At 40.8% G+C, this 18,434-nt stretch overlaps 1 pseudogene; it reads right to left on the bottom strand.

Annotated features, from left to right (window-relative positions):
• Window positions 1–250: 250 nt before the first annotated feature.
• LOC147461454 (uncharacterized) lies at window positions 251–3,612 on the bottom strand (annotated as a pseudogene).
• Between the last annotated feature and the right edge of the window lie 14,822 nt (window positions 3,613–18,434).

Here is an 18,434-nt window from a genome sequence, read left to right as displayed (position 1 = left end):
TGATGATTTCCTCTACTGGCAGCTTGAGGGTCCCCTTTTCCTTTGGACACTCTGTAAAAGACAGCATTCAACATTGAAAAATAAACACGAGGCAATATTTGACATAAAAGCGACAAAAACATAGAGGCCGACAAAAACATAGACATTGTGCTTATGAAACATAAAAGCGACAAAAACATAGAGGCCGACAAAAAAGTTTCTTTTGCATTCAAAATCAAGAATCACAGATTCTTGTATTACAATTGAAGAGTCACAATTTCTTGCAAACTCGAGGCTTGGGGGGGTGGGAAACACTAGAAGGATTGCGGAGGGGAGTACTCTTTCTGGGAGTCTTCTTCACGGTAGGAGGTGATTTGGGTGCTTCCCTCTCTCCCATATCTCCATCTGCATGATGAGCATGGTGCTTTGAACGTGTGGACTCTGAAGGTCTATTATTTTTGGAAGATCCACCTATGTCATAAAACAACACATCAGCCCCATGCAGACATTGCATAGAAGTTGACAAGTCCAATACCATTACCACTTACCATCACTGTTTTTCTTGCGCTTCTTTGACACCTTCACCATGTCACTCAGAAAGATGGGAGAATCTGGATTCTCATCACCAGCTACCATGCGCTACACTACATCCACTCCCTCTTGCGCTATTGCCTCCGCATCGTCAATCGTTGCATCTTCCTTTGGACTGCTTTCGCTTGCTTGTGGCTCAACTGCTGCTGTGCTTGCAGGGGGGTCTACCTTCACAACTAGAGTTCCCTCACTGGAGTACACACTATGGGCTTCAGGAGTAGCTTGTAGCACAACCTTTGTCACGTCATCCTGTTTCAGCGCCACACAAGGAATATGGCCAGAACATGCATGCACATCAGTGAAGTTCAAGCTTGTGCAATCAACAGATACTTCAAGGCAACCTGAACTGTTCTTGGATTTATATGATATTGGAAGCAACGGTAGCCAACGTGTATGCAGGAGCATTGATTTAAGTGAATCTGGAATACTACTCTTGCAAGAGGCGTCCGCACATACCGTCTCTGATCCAAGTCAGGCAGCAAAACACAGAGCATGGTATGCATGACCACATGCTAGCGTGTATACACAAACCACATGGGAAGCCATGAATGCAAGACCACATGCAACACATAGTCCTAGAACAGAGAATGTAGCCTGCAAAGTGGCTCAAGTGCTGGCGAACTGTCGAAAGCAGTAACATTGTGTCACCAGCCTTCACCTGCTCCAACACGCTCTCACAAAAGTTGATCTGTTGCACACATGTACTCGCTGATGCTTCCAAGTCAGTCACTTCTTTCTGCATGACAAATGAAGAACAAAAGGCCCACAAGGATTAGATATGAGAACCACCATTACAACACAAAGTACCATGACAAGTACCTTTGACAGAAAAAACTACCATAAAAAAGTACTTTGGACACTCCAAAAAACCGCCAAGGCAATTAAAAATACCATGGCAAGTAGAAAAGTACCTTGGAAACTACCACCATAACAGAAAACTGCCATTCCATTAAAAACATCAAGGCAAAAGCTACTACCATAACAGGAAAGACTATCATGATAAAAAAGCCACCATGACCAAAAACAAATTACAATGACAAGTTTCTTGGACACTACACACTAATAAGCAATGACCGTACAACCACCTTAATAGGAAAAACTACCTTTACAAGTACCTTGGGCACAACCACAATAGCAACAGACTTCCTTAAAGAAACAATCAACCGTAGCAAAAAAAACCATGAAAAAGTACCTTGGGCACTGCCACCATAATAGAGATGGCTTTCCAAAAAACCTCTAAGGTAATGACATATACCATGGATAGTAGAAAAGTACCTTGAGCACTACAACAATAGCAAAAGAAAAGTACCATAACAGGAAATACTGCCATGAAAAAAACAACACCATGATCAAACGAAGTACCATGACAAGCATTTTGGCCATTACATGATACCATGACCAAAAACAAATTACAATGACAAGTTTCTTGGACACTACACACTAATAAGCAATGACCGTACAACCACCTTAATAGGAAAAACTACCTTTACAAGTACCTTGGGCACAACCACAATAGCAACAAACTTCCTTAAAGAAACAATCAACCGTAGCAAAAAAAACCATGAAAAAGTACCTTGGGCACTGCCACCATAATAGAGATGGCTTTCCAAAAAACCTCTAAGGTAATGACATATACCATGGATAGTAGAAAAGTACCTTGAGCACTACAACAATAGCAAAAGAAAAGTACCATAACAGGAAATACTGCCATGAAAAAAACAACACCATGATCAAACGAAGTACCATGACAAGCATTTTGGCCATTACATGATACCTAGAAAAATAGCCATGACCCCTGCACCTGTCATGGTAGAAAAAACTACCATGACAAGTACCACAATAATAGACAAATGAAGAACAAAAGGCCCACAAGGATTAGATATGAGAACCACCATTACAACACAAAGTACCATGACAAGTACCTTTGACAGAAAAAACTACCATAAAAAAGTACTTTGGACACTCCAAAAAACCGCCAAGGCAATTAAAAATACCATGGCAAGTAGAAAAGTACCTTGGAAACTACCACCATAACAGAAAACTGCCATTCCATTAAAAACATCAAGGCAAAAGCTACTACCATAACAGGAAAGACTATCATGATAAAAAAGCCACCATGACCAAAAACAAATTACAATGACAAGTTTCTTGGACACTACACACTAATAAGCAATGACCGTACAACCACCTTAATAGGAAAAACTACCTTTACAAGTACCTTGGGCACAACCACAATAGCAACAAACTTCCTTAAAGAAACAATCAACCGTAGCAAAAAAAACCCATGAAAAAGTACCTTGGGCACTGCCACCATAATAGAGATGGCTTTCCAAAAAACCTCTAAGGTAATGACATATACCATGGATAGTAGAAAAGTACCTTGAGCACTACAACAATAGCAAAAGAAAAGTACCATAACAGGAAATACTGCCATGAAAAAAACAACACCATGATCAAACGAAGTACCATGACAAGCATTTTGGCCATTACATGATACCTAGAAAAATAGCCATGACCCCTGCACCTGTCATGGTAGAAAAAACTACCATGACAAGTACCACAATAATAGACAAACTTCCATGGAAAAAACAAATACTCATAGCAAAAAAAACCACCATGGAAAAGTACTCGGTCAATGTCACCGTAACAAAAAGAATGTAAAAAGAAACTACCATGCCAAGTACCTTGGGCACTATTACCATGATAGAATCCCACAGTAGAAAATACTACCATGTCAGGTATGTTGGGCACTTAGCACCATAACAGAAATAACTGGCATGACAAAAACAACCATCTAAATAGAAAAGAGTACCATGTCAAGTACCTAGGGCATTACCACATAAATAGAAATAACTGGCATGGCTAACAAAACCACCTAAATAGAAGAGAGTACCATGTCAAGTACCTAGGGCATTACCACATAAACAAAAATCCTGCCTTGACTTGGTCGACACATATCTGGAGACGATCCACCTCATCTCTTATGTTCGAGTTGCTTGCATCGGCCCCAAGAGCTGTGAGTGCACTAGTTAGAGCAGCCATCTTGCCTTCAATCACCAAAAAATAAGGGTCAGTATCGACAACTCCCTTCATGCTGGACCGCAATATCTGGAGCTCTTGCAATTGCCCCTGAAGCACTGCCGCAGCTGAAGATGTCCCTTGTATCTTCCATATATTTTGGTTCCTGTCTTGTAGCTCTACTCTCACATTATCCAATGTTGTGTTGAAAACCTTTAATGCATCCCTTTTTGCATCCAGAATTTGCTCCACCTGTGCATTTACTTGCTGGCTTATAAAGGAGGCACTAACTAGAGAAGTGCTGCCAGATAAGAGAGCATTTTTCCCACTTTTATGACTTGCCCCGACATTGTCAAGACGAAGGGGCTGAAGTGATGTCCCCTCATTATTCTCCAGCCAAATCTTTACTTTCTTGTCAATGCCACCCGGAAGCTTCTTGCAATGGTCCAAAACTTGTTCACCAAAAGCAGCCCATGCAACCTTTCGACCTGCAGGATCTTGCCGAGCAACTGGGCATCGCTCGTACACAAACAACGTTGCAAACTTGTGTGTGATCTCTTTGTTGGCTGGCATGCTTTGGTAGACTTTGTGAAACAATAACCTGCATTCGTCTACAAACTCAGGTCGCATCATATGCAGAAAGATTTTAGAGCCCATCTCCCTTTTCTTCATGAAGACCGACAACCAATCGTGATCTATGACATCAAAATCACTGAGGTGCTGGTAGAGCTTTCCCTCCAAGCTTAAGCCATACTCCTCATGCAACTCCTCTTGTGTGTAGCAAAATCGAGTTTGCTTAGGGTGATCCTCCAGGAAGATCTTGCTACAAACCACATTTGACATAGTAAACAAACATAAACAAACATTGAAAAGAACATTTCTACAATTGAAGAGACAGAGTTGATATGTACCAATGCTTTTTCCGCCGATAGTTTCAGACTTCATGCCCAATGTTGTGGAGCTCCTAGGCTTGCTACTGGATGAAAGCATGCTAGCTGAACCACCATCAGTTGCTGCCATGGTGCACTTTCGTGGTGGAGTCTTCATATTACTGTACAAACAAAAAAACACAATCCATGATTCACAATGTCCTCAAACAAACACATTGCTCAACTACAACAAGAGAGAGAGAGAGAGAGAGAGAGGGAGGGGGGGGGGGATTACAGTACCCGGTGAAGATTGAGGTCGCACAGAGAGGGTAGGTGTCTGCACTTCTTCCTCGCTCTGTTCACGCAAGGTGCATGAAGATGCAGTAGCGCGTGGGTAGCTTCCTGCTGTGTAGAATGACATGCAAGAGAAGTCACAGTCACCTTGTACCCGTAAACAATGTTCAAAAAATGATGGCATTCTTGAAGTGGCGGCATTTTCCATTTCTTGCAATTTTTCACGTCCCCGATAAATTATTTGAAGGGAACAAATAAAACTTGAGAAGTACTTCAAAAACCACCTAGAAAAGCCCTTAAAACTGACCACCATTTCATGCTTTCACCCAAAGAGGACTTGATAAATGCAAAATCAATTAATTAAATATTTTAAATTATCATTGAACCCCTTGGGTGGCAAATCAATAGGCTTCAGGCACACCATGAGGGTACCATGAGGAGGAACTTGACAAGTGCCCCTTTTGCTTTCTTTGTACCATGCATGCCTTGTGTGAGTGTGTGGGTGTTCTCTCTCATCCCCCCTCATGTAGGGCTTGCCCCCTCCTTGTAGGGATTGAACATTTGACTTTTTGACACCCCAAGCCCCTCATGCATAGGCCTAGTTCCCACCACAAGCTTGGCCCTTAAGCACTTTAAGCTTGGGCTAGGTTCTCACCTCAAGTGCAACCCTAGCATGTCAAGCATGTCAAGCACCTCAAGCATCTCGATCATCAAGAACCTCAATCATCTCAAGCACCTCAAGCACCTTAGTCATCAAGCATGACAAGCAGGACAAGCACCTCGAGCTGGGTCGGGTTCCCGCGCCAAGTTAAGGTGAGCCCTAGCTTACCTAAGGTCAAAGGACTTTTACACACATTATTGGAGGTCTTCAATGAAGCTAACCCTAAGGTCTTATGCTCCATTGGTTAGCCTTGATCTTTGATAGACCATCTCTCATTTGGGCCCCTTTACCATTGGCCCCGTGTTGAGATAGATCTATAAGCACATGTCTATATCTTAACCCTTGTTCCCGTTTATTCTCCCACATTAAGTGATTAGTTTAATATGAGAAAATCATTTGGGTTGGTTAGATATTAGATATTATGACATTACCTCTCTCTTGAAATCATAGTCGTCCTCGACTATGAGGTAGAAGTGATAAAGCCTTAGTCATTAGTCAATTTTACTTAGCGGGTAGAGGATCCCTTTTTACGGTACGGCATCTTTCCAAGATGGATGACTAATCCATTTGGTGCTCGGGAGACATAGCTGCCGCAAGCATGTCTGCTCTTTAGTCCATTTCATTCTCCCAAAGTAGAGTGACAAATTCTACTTGGTGTTTGAGAGACGTCGTCATCACAAACATGATTCTAAGCATGCATATTAATTAAATTTGTGCACAATTGAAAAGAGGGCTAGTCTTATAAGACAAAAACATAAGTCATTTAAAAGAAATTTGTACATTTGCTTACCGTAATGCAGCATTGTAAGCATTGACAAGGTTCATACTATCCTTAAGCTGTATCCCTTGCATCCATATAGCATCTTCATAAGGATAATTTTTGAACTTAATAAGATACCGTCGGATAATCTTACCATGTCGTAGTACCTTGTCTTCATGCCGAAGGACAGCTTCGCGTTGTAACACCTCTTCTTGGTTTTCAACTTCAGGAGGGTCTTCAATAATTGGTTCACTTGGTGGTTGGCCTTTGTAGGGCTTAAGTAGGCTTACATGAAATGCATTGTGTATGATCCAATGGTTGGGAACCTTGAGTTGATAAGCCGTCTCATTGATGGGCTTCAAGATTTGGAAAGGACCATAATATCTTTTTGCTAGTTTAGCACAATACTTTTGATGGCCGGTAGGATTTTTGCTCGTCGTTTGCCTTAATCGAGCCTTAGGAAACTTGAGTAAGACCCAATCATTTTCTTTAAACAATTAAGGCCCTTTTGTGCTTATTAGTAGCAGCTTTTTACCTTTGTTGAGAGATGGATATAGCCTCCTTAATCTTTTGAAAAGATTCTTGTAGGTCACGGCTATACTCATTGGCAACGAAGATCTTCCCATGTACTTTGAGTAGCAAGGGACTTTTAGGTCTTCCCTCAATGATCTCAAAAGGTGCTTTTTCCATAGAAGTATGTACAGTATTATTGTAGGCATACTCTACAAGAGGTAAGTACTTTTCCCATTGTGATCATTGATCTACTTTGGTAACATAAGTCTTGAGTAGATCGAGTATTGTAAGATTGGCTATCTCACTTTGGCCATCCGTTTATGGGTGATAGGCCAAAGAGAAATTCAATCTTGTTCCTAGATTTTCAAAGGAACATTTCCAAAAATTACTGGTCATTCTAGGATCTCTATCCAGCAAGATGGATGTGGGTAATCCATGGTGCTTGAAAATCTGAGATATGAAGAGAGTTGCCATTTGATGTGCCTTAATAGTCTTTTTGACAGGAATAGAATATCGTTTTTTGCTAAACATGTCTACTATTGTCCATATTACCGTATTCCCATGGATAGACTTGGGTAATCCAAATATGAAATCCATGTATATACTCTCACATGGTGAATTTGGGATAGGCAATGGCTGGAGTAATCCAGGTTGCTTCCCTCTATCATACTTGGTCTTTTGGCGTACTACACATTTTGAAACATACTCTTGTATGTCCACTTTCATGGTAGGCCAATAGAAGTATGTCTCTACTCCTCGGAGAGTAGGTTGAATACCTCTATGCCCCACATATGGAGGAGCATGGGATTCATACATAACTTTATCACGAAGGGAATGTGTAACACATAGCCTATTGCTGTGGAGAAGATAACCATCCTGCAAGGTGAATGGTTCCTCTTTCTTCCCCAAAGCAAGGGCTGACATTATGTCTCTATAGTCAGGGTCAGTAGCATACTCATCTATCATAGAAGATAGATCATTGTGAGTAGCTATAGATATCGCATTAACTTTTGGCCGTCGTGAAAGTGCATCGGCCACTTGATTGTGCTTACCAACAATGTGAGCAATATGAAAATTAAAATGCGAAAGAAAATTTTCCCACCTCATTTGTTTGTTGAAAGCTTGGTTTGCGTCATGAAATACTTGAGACTTTGGTGGTCGGTTTGTAGGATAAATGGAGACCCCGATAGGTAGTGCTTACATGTGTCTAGGGCATGTAGACCAGCTAAAAGCTCTTTCTCATAAATGCCCAAGACTCGCTCATTAGTATTGAGCCTTCGGCTCTCATATGCTATGGCGTGCCCTTCTTGAAGCAAAACTACTCCAAGGCAATCACCACAAGCATCACATTGGACTTCGAATGGCTTTGAGATATTCGGAAGCACGAGGACTAGTTGGGAAGTAAGCTTCTCTTTGAGCTTATCAAAAGCATTTTTCTCCTTAGCATTCGATACATACTTAACGTTCTTCTTAGTTAAGTCGTGTAGTGGTCTTGTTACTTGAGAGAATTATGCTATGAAGCGTCTATAGTATGCGCACATACCAATAAAGCTTCTTAGCTCATGTATATTTATTGGGTTAGGCCATGATTTTATTACCTCTAACTTGGATGGATCCATACGGATACCATCATGAGAGATAATATGACCTAGGTATTGAATCTCTTGAAGGAAGAATTCACTTTTCTTTTGGTTGAGAAAAAGCTTGTTCTCCCTCAATGCTTGAAAAATCACTTGGAGATGTTGCTTATGTTCCTCCAAAGACTTGGAGTAGATGATGATATCATCAAAGAACACTCCAGTGAATTTGCGATAAGGTCTAAAAATTGTCTCCATCAGACGATTGAATGTAGCTGGTGCATTAGTCAAGCCAAAAGCCATGACTAGATATTCATAAAGACCAAATGTTGTGCGAAACACGGTCTTTAGGATATCTTCATCCACTATCCTTATTTGATGATAGCCACTTTTAAGGTCAATCCTACTGAAGTAGGTAGAGCCTTGTAGCTTATCAAACAGATCTTCTACCCAAGGCAGGGGAAATCTGTTTTTGATAGTGATATGGTTTAGTGCTACATAGTCCACACACATACAGTATGTACCATCTTTCTTTTGCACTAAAAGGACTGGAGAACAAAAGGGAGAGGAACTAGGCCTCACCATCCCTTTGTCTACCAATTCCTGTACTTGCCTCATGATCTCCTCTTGTTGAGCTTGTGAGACTCGATAAGGAGGTTTGCTAGGAGGTGAGCTACCTGGAATGCGATGGTCATCATCCCCTCGTGTTGGAGGTAAGTCCATAGGGATATCATCGATGAACACATCTTGGAATCATTTTAGAAAATTAGACAAGTCTAACTCTTCTTGATTCCTACCATTTACATTTGATGAAACATTAGTATCTTTTAGAGACTCTTTTTTGACAAAAATCATGTAGGTAGAAACTGAGCTCTTCATTGACTTATCAAAAGCAAGAGGGTTTACAAGTGGAATAGTGAAACCACGCTCACTAGCATCTATATACATTTTCTTTTCCCTGTAGGTGAAGTGGTTTCTACTTTTAGGGAACTTCATGTTGGAAGCCATGCGATCAAACCATGGCGCCCCTAGGATAGCATCCTCATGTTGGAGAGAAGAGATGAATAAGTCTTCTTTGTCGACATGGCTTTGGACATGAAGCCTCAACTTCCCAATCAAGGGAGAATGGAGGCTTGCTATACCTTGAAAGCTGTGTCAGCCATTACCATATCTCCCATCTCAAAAGCTTGAATGCCCAACTTGGTGGCCAACTCCATTGATATGAAGATGTGAGTAGAGCCAAGGTTAAACAAGATGAAGGCATCATGCTCTCTTACCTTTCCCCAAGCATAGGAAAGTGATGATTCTTATGAGCATCCTCTTTTGGAGCTTCGATGGTGGAAGCCCTAGGAGTCTCATTGCGAGTATTCTTCTTGGGGCAAGAACGATAGCCATGTCCTTGCTCCCCACACTTGAAACACTTATGGTCCTTGCGAAAAGCTTCAAGCTCTTCAGGAGAGAGTTTGTTTTTACCTTTGTAAACTCCCTTCTCCTTGGACCGATTGTTGTTGTTGTTGGAAGTGACTTGGGGAAGAATTTTGAGCATTAGTTTTCCCCTTTGCCTCATTTTTGTCTTTGTTTTTCATTGGCTTGACATTACGTCTAGCCCCTTGATGGAGATTGATGCGTGAAGCAACCATGGTGTGATGGATTACTTCGTTAATAGTACCAAGCCGTTGAGAGTTGATGTATTCGGCTATCTCTTCAGGTAATTCCGCACAGAATTGCTGCCTTTGCTCGGCAAAGTCTATCTTTTGAAAGATAGTAGCCTTGAGATGTAAGTCCCAAAACTTGTCTACGTACTTGTGGATAGACTCATGAGAGAGAAGCTTCAAGCTACGCCATTCGGTAAGCACTTTGTCCTTTGTATCGCTTGCAAGGAATTGCTTCATGATGGAAACTCATAGAGTTTTCCATGTCTATGGGGCTTCACCATTGCCACAAAGGCTAGCCCACCATTGACGAGCTGATTTTTGGAAGTGCATAGCTACATGGCGTAGCTTGGAGGACTCTGTGAAGCCCTCGTCTCCAAAGGACGCATCAAATTAATGGATGAAGGCCAACACTTTGTCGGTAGCACCAAAGGTGCCATCATAGGTGAGAAAAGAGACACTCTTTCCTTCCTCCTTGAACTTCTTTAGCTTTTGTGACTTTCGCCATGCAGGAAATGATTTGTGATGCCCTCCCCTCTTGTATTCTCTAGGAGAATAGCCATAACTTTTGTCGAAAGAGGAGGAAGCTGAAGAAGAAGGAGAAGAGGGTGACCTCTTCCTAGCCCTTTTCTTCCTTTGTTTCCTCTCTTGCCTTTTAGAGTGATGAGGAGAAGGACTATGTGTTGATCTTTTCCTCTTGGGAGGAGTGGTTTATTGTCTAGACTGCCGCCTTCGTGGAGCCACATCTTCAGAGGAACTTAAACTTTCATTGCTTTCTTGCTCTTTGGATTCCTCCGCTCGAATGGGAGAGAGTCTTCTTTTGGGGGTCTCTTCAAGAGGCCTCCTAAGATCTCTCTCCTCTTAGAGAGGAAGGGAAATTCCATAAGCATGAAGTTGTTGAGTAACTTCGGCTTGCAAAGCAGGGTTGCCCATAGCTTGCTGCAACCTAGTGACGAGATAATTCACAAACATGGGAGCATCATCATTAGCACCTTCATGTGAAAAATCAAAGCTATCAATGTTCATTCTACTCTCTTGATTATTGTCAGCCATGCTAACAAAATTTATGTATGTACTTAGTATATGCTTTGGCAATTCAAAAACTTAGTTGCCACTCCTCTTAGCCTTTGAAAATTGGCTCTTAAGTATCTACACCCACAGCTCGAAGTGGTTAATTATAGATAGTAGTGGAGTAGGTCTCACATAGGAGAGTTGCCGAGGGCTAGCTCCTTTCGGACTTCTTATGGCTCAATAATGGTAAAGCCGTAGGCAAGTCTAAAAAGACTCCATTATTAAGTCCAAAGCTCCTGAGGTGTGCACCATCCCCCACATATTGGGCTCAACAAAACCAATAATAGATCCCAATTCCACTTACCCTAATATAATTAACAACATCAACCATTTATAGGCTACTTAAGGACCTCTCTTCTTAAGCAAGAAAAGAGAAACCAAATGCTCTGATACCAATGTAATGGAATTGGCCTATTTAACTTGAGAGTAGTGGAAATTAATGAGAGTACTTTTGAGAAATGACTTTGTGAGCATAGCGGGTGAACATAATTGAAGATAGCAACATAATCATAGCAATTAGTTAACTTGGCATGAACAATACTTTTGCAAGAGAGAGAATTTAGAGAACATGACAACAGTTGAGGACCGGATTTATGTGGAGTCAGTCTCCCCTCCAATAGGCATTTGTATTATGATTTCTTCCATTAAGAGAGACTTGTTACAATACAATCTTTGTGTTCCTTGTAACCTAGGTGATGCAATGAAGATGGAAAGATTCATGCATCACAAGCATAACATAAACTTGAAGAAAGCTTTAACTATCCCAAGACCTCAAACACCTTCGAAGGTGGAGAGAGCTAGCAGGGAATGAGGGTAGGGAAAGAGGAAGAAGAAACATTTTAGAGGAGAAAGAATTAGTTCCTCACTTATCATAACTCTTCTTGCTAGCATACATAATAGCATAGTAATGAAGAAGAAGGAGATGGAAAGCTTAAGCATTGAAGCATGGCTCTTGGTTGGATTTGCACTCCATAGCCAAGAGTGTTGGTGTAGGCTCTCAACCTCTACTTGCTTCGAGAAGGAGAGGGAGCTCTTGCACTTTGCATAGCACACAATGAGAGTGTTTGTGAGTGTGTGTGGATGAGTATACCCCCTAAGCAACCCCCTAGCTTTCTTGGGTTGACCCCCCCTTGTAGCTCATGCTTGAAGCTCATTGGACCCCTCCAGGCCTAGCCAATCACAAGCAGGAGGCATTACAAGCAGCAAGGGTAGCCTTGAGACAAGTGTCCCCCTTTCCCCTTTGAGAGAGAGGACTTGATAAATACAAAATCAATTAATTAAATATCCTAAATTATCATTGAACCCCTTAGGTGGCAAATCAATAGGCTTCAAGCACACCATGAGGGCAACATGAGGAGGAACTTGACAAGTGCCCCTTTTGCTTTCTTTGTACCATGCATGCCTTGTGTGAGTGTGTGGGTGTTCTCTCTCATCCCCCCTCATGTAGGGCTTGCCCGCTCCTTGTAGGGATTGCACATTTGACTTTTTGACACCCCAAGCCCCTCATGCATAGGCCTAGTTCCCACCACAAGCTTGGCCCTTAAGCACTTTAAGCTTTGGCTAGGTTCTCACCTCAAGTGCAACCCTAGCATGTCAAGCATGTCAAGCACCTCAAGCATGTCAAGCACCTCAAGCATCTCAAGCACCTCAATCATCAAGCACCTCAATCATCAAGCACCTCAAGCACCTTAGTCATCAAGCATGACAAGCAGGACAAGCACCTCGAGCTGGGTCGGGTTTCCGCGCCTCAAGGTGAGCCCTAGCTTACCTAAGGTCAAAGGACTTTTACACACATTATTGGAGGTCTTCAATGAAGCTAACCCTAAGGTCTTATGCTCGATTGGTTAGCCTTGATCTTTGATAGACCATCTCTCATTTGGGCCCCTTTACCATTGCCCCCGTGTTAAGATAGATCTATAAGCACATGTCTATATCTTAACCCTTGTTCCCGTTTATTCTCCCACATTAAGTGATTAGTTTAATATGAGAAAATCATTTGGGTTTGTTAGATATTAGATATTAGATCTTATGACATAATGTGCCTATATCTCTATTATCAACATTCTAATTTTCTATCATTGAATGGGATTTGTTGATTATCAGGCTTGTGACACTCATAGCATGAATCTGTAAACCAATGTGGAATGTAGCAATCTTTGTAGTTATATCTCTTCTTTTCTTCTTCTGATAAATTTCAGTACCAAGCCTATGTAAGAGAAGATTAGCCCAACCAATTTTCCTTCCACCTTTAGTATCATGCAAAATTGCAAATTTGTCCTTGGAGATGTATTCCAACTTGACCATCACGCATACTCTCTCCATATACCATATTATATGTTGAAATCTTATTAGATTTTTCATTCTACTGATTGGATAATATGCTCTATTTCCCTGAGGGTGTTCAAAATCCTTCTCCATTAGATCATCTCAAGCTTTTCTAACTTGATTATCATCCTCTACATGCAGATTAAAAACTTCTCCAATCAACTCAAGATTGAGCCAAAAGTTGCCAAAATATTACCCTTGGTGTCTTGCGTGTGGGTCTGAATGGTCTCCACTAAAGTATTATTTCTCCAATTCTTCCATGGAAGCATAGCATAGTCCAATAGCCCAATTTTTTGCAACCATTCCCTATGTAGTGGCATATGGAAATTCATGTCCTGCTTCATGTCCACAAAAGTGTAGCCTACTGGCCCAGTCTCCATGGCCAGTGGGGACTCTTCAAGTGGTGTTGACATCTCTTCATCGATTAATACTTCAAGTGATGCAGAAAGTTGTTGCTTTTGCTTTGCACCCTCCACTTTGACTTAGACATAAGGCGTGAGAGAGATAAAACATAGAGATTAGCATAGTACAAACACACGAGTGAGATAATTGGAGGGAAGCAAAGAGAGTGCTAGCTAGATTTTGAACTTCAAATTGGGGATGTAAGAGATTTGATGCATGCCCACTTATTTGTAATTGTCCCCAACATATTCTCCTTGATTTAGGGGATCTGTCTTACTTCCCTCAAAACGAGTCCCTTCATTAACAAAGGGTTTTAATTTGAATTCATGTCCTTTGGCAAAATTCTTTCGTGAATGTCCGCCAATAGGTGAGTTGATGGTCCAACCTCTTTTGCAACATAAAAAGGACCCAAATATCTCAACTTCAAGTTTCCAGGTCTCTTGCCCAATCTACTATTATACATAAGCATCCAATCACCCTCATTAAAGATTTTGTGCTTCAAATTTTTGTCAACCCATGCCTACCTCCTCTGCTCTTAAAGGGTTGTGGTGCCACCACATTTGTCCCTGATTCCATATTTGCAAGAATATGTGTTGGTCTTCTTCCCCTAAAATTAGGGTTATAATAACATGTTTTATAATCATGTCCAAGCCTTTGATATACCTAGGAAAATGGTTTTTTTGAAGAATTTGCAAATGGTGAAGGTTGGACCTCCTTCAACTTCTCCAAGATATTTTATGATACCGGTCATCAAAGTCTGATTTGCCATTTTTCTTCTTTTCTTTGCCCTTTTTCTTCTTTGTTTTAGCATTTTGATTCTTCTTTTATCTCTTTTTCTTCTTTGCACTCCAAGTCTCCTCATCATCCTCATAAGTGTTTGATTCCTGATTTCAATCTGAATATGAATCCTCATCTTCTTCTCAATTTGAGTCCTCTTCTTCTAAGTCTAAATCCTGCTTGGATTTCTTCTTCTTACTCTTCTTCTACTTTCATCTCTCATTGTTGCATCTACTAAGTTGCCAAAATATTGTGGTTGGGTGAGAGGTACATGCCCACAATGGCACTCTTTAGTTGCTTTCTCAAACCTCTACAAAATTAATCACCCAATTGCTCCCAGGATGGTCTTTGATTTTCTTGCAATCTATTCATAAGGTTTTTGAATGGTTGTGCATAATCTTCTACCAATAGATCCTTTTTCTTGAGACTCTTGATTTTAATTAGAAAATCTTGAAGGGGTTTTCCACCCTAAACCTTGCCAAAATCTTGTCTTCAAATTATCATAATCTAGAAATGGTGCAATACCATATTGCATGAACCATGTCATTGCTTTCCCTTGAAGTGTTGCTGCAAAGTGTTGTTTCTTTAATGCATCATTGTAGAGAACGTCATAGCCACTTGTAGCCCACCTAGTCTCAAACTATCCCACATGACTATCAGCATCTTGGGAATCTTTCCCACTAAATTTCAATGCCCCTACTTTAGGGCTGTGTGGTGGTTGAGCCATTATTGGTGGTTGGTGTGGTGGTGGGTCTCCCAAGGGATTAAAAATTAATGATGGTAGCTAAAGTGGGGGTACCTAAAACCTTAATTGCCTTCTTGCTCTCAAAAATTGATGGACTACCTGAACTCCACTGATGGATAACTTTTTGAGGAGCTTCTGGGGTTCTTCCATGCTCTCTTTGCTTAGGTGAAGAACTCTCCCCTTCTTCCTACTCATGGTCACCACTTGAAGTGCTGGAATTATGTGACTCTGTCCTCTCAGTATTTGGTGGCAAGCCTGTAATCACCCCTACTTTAGGAATATCATCTATTGAATTACCACCTGATCTCTGAATTTGAGATTCCAACCAAGAATCCTATCTTCTCCTCTGAAATTTGGTGACATAAGTAATTCTTGGTGATTGTTCCCCTGAGTCACTCATACATCTCTCCTTCCTCTTCTAATTCTTCTTTGAGACCTTAGATATTAAATAACCTGACCTTTACAATAAAATGACAAGTATTCAGGAGCATTGCAGACACCAAATGGAACACTATTGACTCTGTACTGATGAATCCTCAATGCAATGTTGAGTCTTATGTCATCAAGTAATAAATCAAAGTAAGTATCCAAAATCTTTGTTATATTCCTCAATTTCCTCCTCTTCAGTAACCTAGTTAAAGAAATCTTTCAGGAACTCCTCAGGTTCAATCTCCATTAACCCCTATCAGTCTCATTGCCAATTGGTCTACTGAATTCTTTCCACAACCAGCGGGATCACCAAGTGTTATTACAACTAATGTCAACCCACAAACACCACAATAATCAAGACTCAAGGGTATTCGTGTCATTAAGACTGTGTTCAAATGACTAACAATAAAGAAAAGGAATTCAAAATACATTCAAGAACCTGCTTTGTGATCGAATTCTGAAAATAGAAGAAACAGTATAAACACCATTACACAAGGGTAGAACCTCTTCTCCTTCTTCCTTTCATGCTCGTCAAAATGCTACAATCCCAAGGATAACCACGTATCCTGATTTTAAGAAGTATATATCCCTTTTTTATTACCAAAAACTAAAAATAACCTAAAAGGCTACAAAAAGATTACCGCAAAATAAAGACTCCTAACTTATGGGTTTAACATGCGCTTTTGGTTCTTCAGGTGGATAGTATCCTGTTTTGGTCATATATCCAATAGGCTCTTTGTAATATACTAGGATTGGCACTAAGGCTTTTTCCTCAAGTTCTTCTACCGTTGGTGCGTATCTTGCTCTTACAGGTCTCGCATTCTTTTATGTATCCCTTGTTGTAATAGCACTCTTCAATCTTGTAATTTGTCCACTTTTGCTCTATTGCACACCACTTAGGTTGCTTAACCTAGGGTTTAGCAAACGGTTAATCCTCTTGAGCACCTCTTCAATGAGCTGTTCTTGATTTATCGAGGATTTGGATTTTGTACTGTCTTGGCGGATTTGGATCCACTATGCTATGACAAGGAATCATTGTCTAAATCCTTGTATTCTTGTTCCTTGTAGACATCACAGTTATCTACCAAGTAGAGAGCTTCTTTCATCAATTCATTCAATGTAGGGCTCTTTTTCATGTGAAGGTCCTTCTGGAGATTTGTGTTCCTCAAACCTGGATAAAAATGAGCATTTATCTAGAATGGGTTGGCAGCTCTTCTATTGAGCAGAACTTCACATTTTCTCTTTATCCTTAGGGTTGCTTTGCGTACGGATTCCTTTTCTTTTTGCTTGAATTTGTGGATTCATGAGACGATGTTATGAGATATCCCTCTTTGAGAGAATTCCTTGGTAAATTCGTCAAACACCTCCTCCATAGACTTGAAATTTCTCCATTCTATGAAATTAAACTAGGTGGAAACATCCTCTTCAAGAGCTAGTCCAAATCCTACAAATTGAGTTGAAATGTCTAGGACTTCCTTAGCTCTAATGACACGCAAAAATGCTTCCACGTGATCCCTGGTATCTCTATTCCTAGAATACTTCTTGTTTGTCCACTTATGGACCTAAGATGGTCTGATCATGATGGTGATACATCAATCTAAGCATAGGGTCTCCTAATTCTCATGTATGAGTTGTTTATAGCCTAGGGTATGGTAAGTGTTCTTCTCCTAGGGGTGCTCCTAATCGATAATTCATGGTTAGTCTAGCAGGTGGTCATTCCTTCCTTGGAACCTTTCTTCTTGTTCTCATTCTCGTTCTCGTTCTTGATGTGGTGCTTATGTACTGGTCCAATTTGACATTCTCATTCTACTCTCATCTTGGTACTGCTGATGGAGTGGTGGTATTGGTGGTGTTCCTAGCCTTGACATGGCTTGATAATTACCTCTGTTTGGGTTATGCTCTGGTGTTGCATATTGTTTGAGACATGCTTGAAATGATAGATGTGTGGCTTGTTGGTCTTGAGGGTTGGGAAATGGTTGTCTATTCGTATGTGATGTGGTGTCATAATTATTTGAGAAGGGATTTGTGGATTTGCTAGGGGTATGTGTGGGCTTTTTCTTCTCTTCAAAATTCAGTGTTAACAAATCTAGCGTTATCACTCTTCTCACATCTTCTAGGTGAATTGGCTCATATTCTTGTCTGCATGTATCGACAAAAATGACATTGGTTCCTGTTACAAAGTCACATGGAAACAAGTAAAAGACTTCTCCAAAAGTGAGTAGAATCTAGTTGTTGTTTCTATGTTGTGTAGCCACTTGTCTCGCTGCAAGGAAGAGTTTTAAGACAGACTTAGATGCTCACTCATGTGTTGCAGTAGTATATCTCTCACCATAGAGCCCTCGTGCACGAGTAATACATACATTTCATCATGTACATGCATTTTTGTGCTCGTGTTCTTGAAAAATATTAAGTTCATGGGAGTGTCCCCAAAACAAAAGTAAAAGGCTTGATGGCTTATGAGCCTGAAGCTCTCGAGAAATGGCTCTCAAGCTGAAGAGTTTACAAGTTTGGTTCTAAGACAAATGAAGCACCGCGTGAGAAGAGCCTCTTGAGCCAAAAATTTAAGCCTTTAAACCTTTGAATAAGAAAAATGGCATACTGCAGACGTGAAAACTAACGAGGCAGCAAAGCAGAGAAAAGGTCACCTTGACAGGTTTATCGATGGTGCAAGATGATGAACTGGCAGAGTAGCACGCTTAGTGATGCTCGTCAGTAGTGGTCACGATAGGCTTGCGCATGCAGCAAATTTAGGTTTCCATGGGTGCTTCAGC

The sequence above is a fragment of the Adiantum capillus-veneris genome, chromosome 3 (assembly GCF_014529385.1).
Source record: "Adiantum capillus-veneris isolate H3 chromosome 3, ASM1452938v2, whole genome shotgun sequence".
NCBI classification, from domain to species: domain Eukaryota; kingdom Viridiplantae; phylum Streptophyta; class Polypodiopsida; order Polypodiales; family Pteridaceae; genus Adiantum; species Adiantum capillus-veneris.
This window is presented reverse-complemented; position numbering and strand designations above follow the sequence as displayed.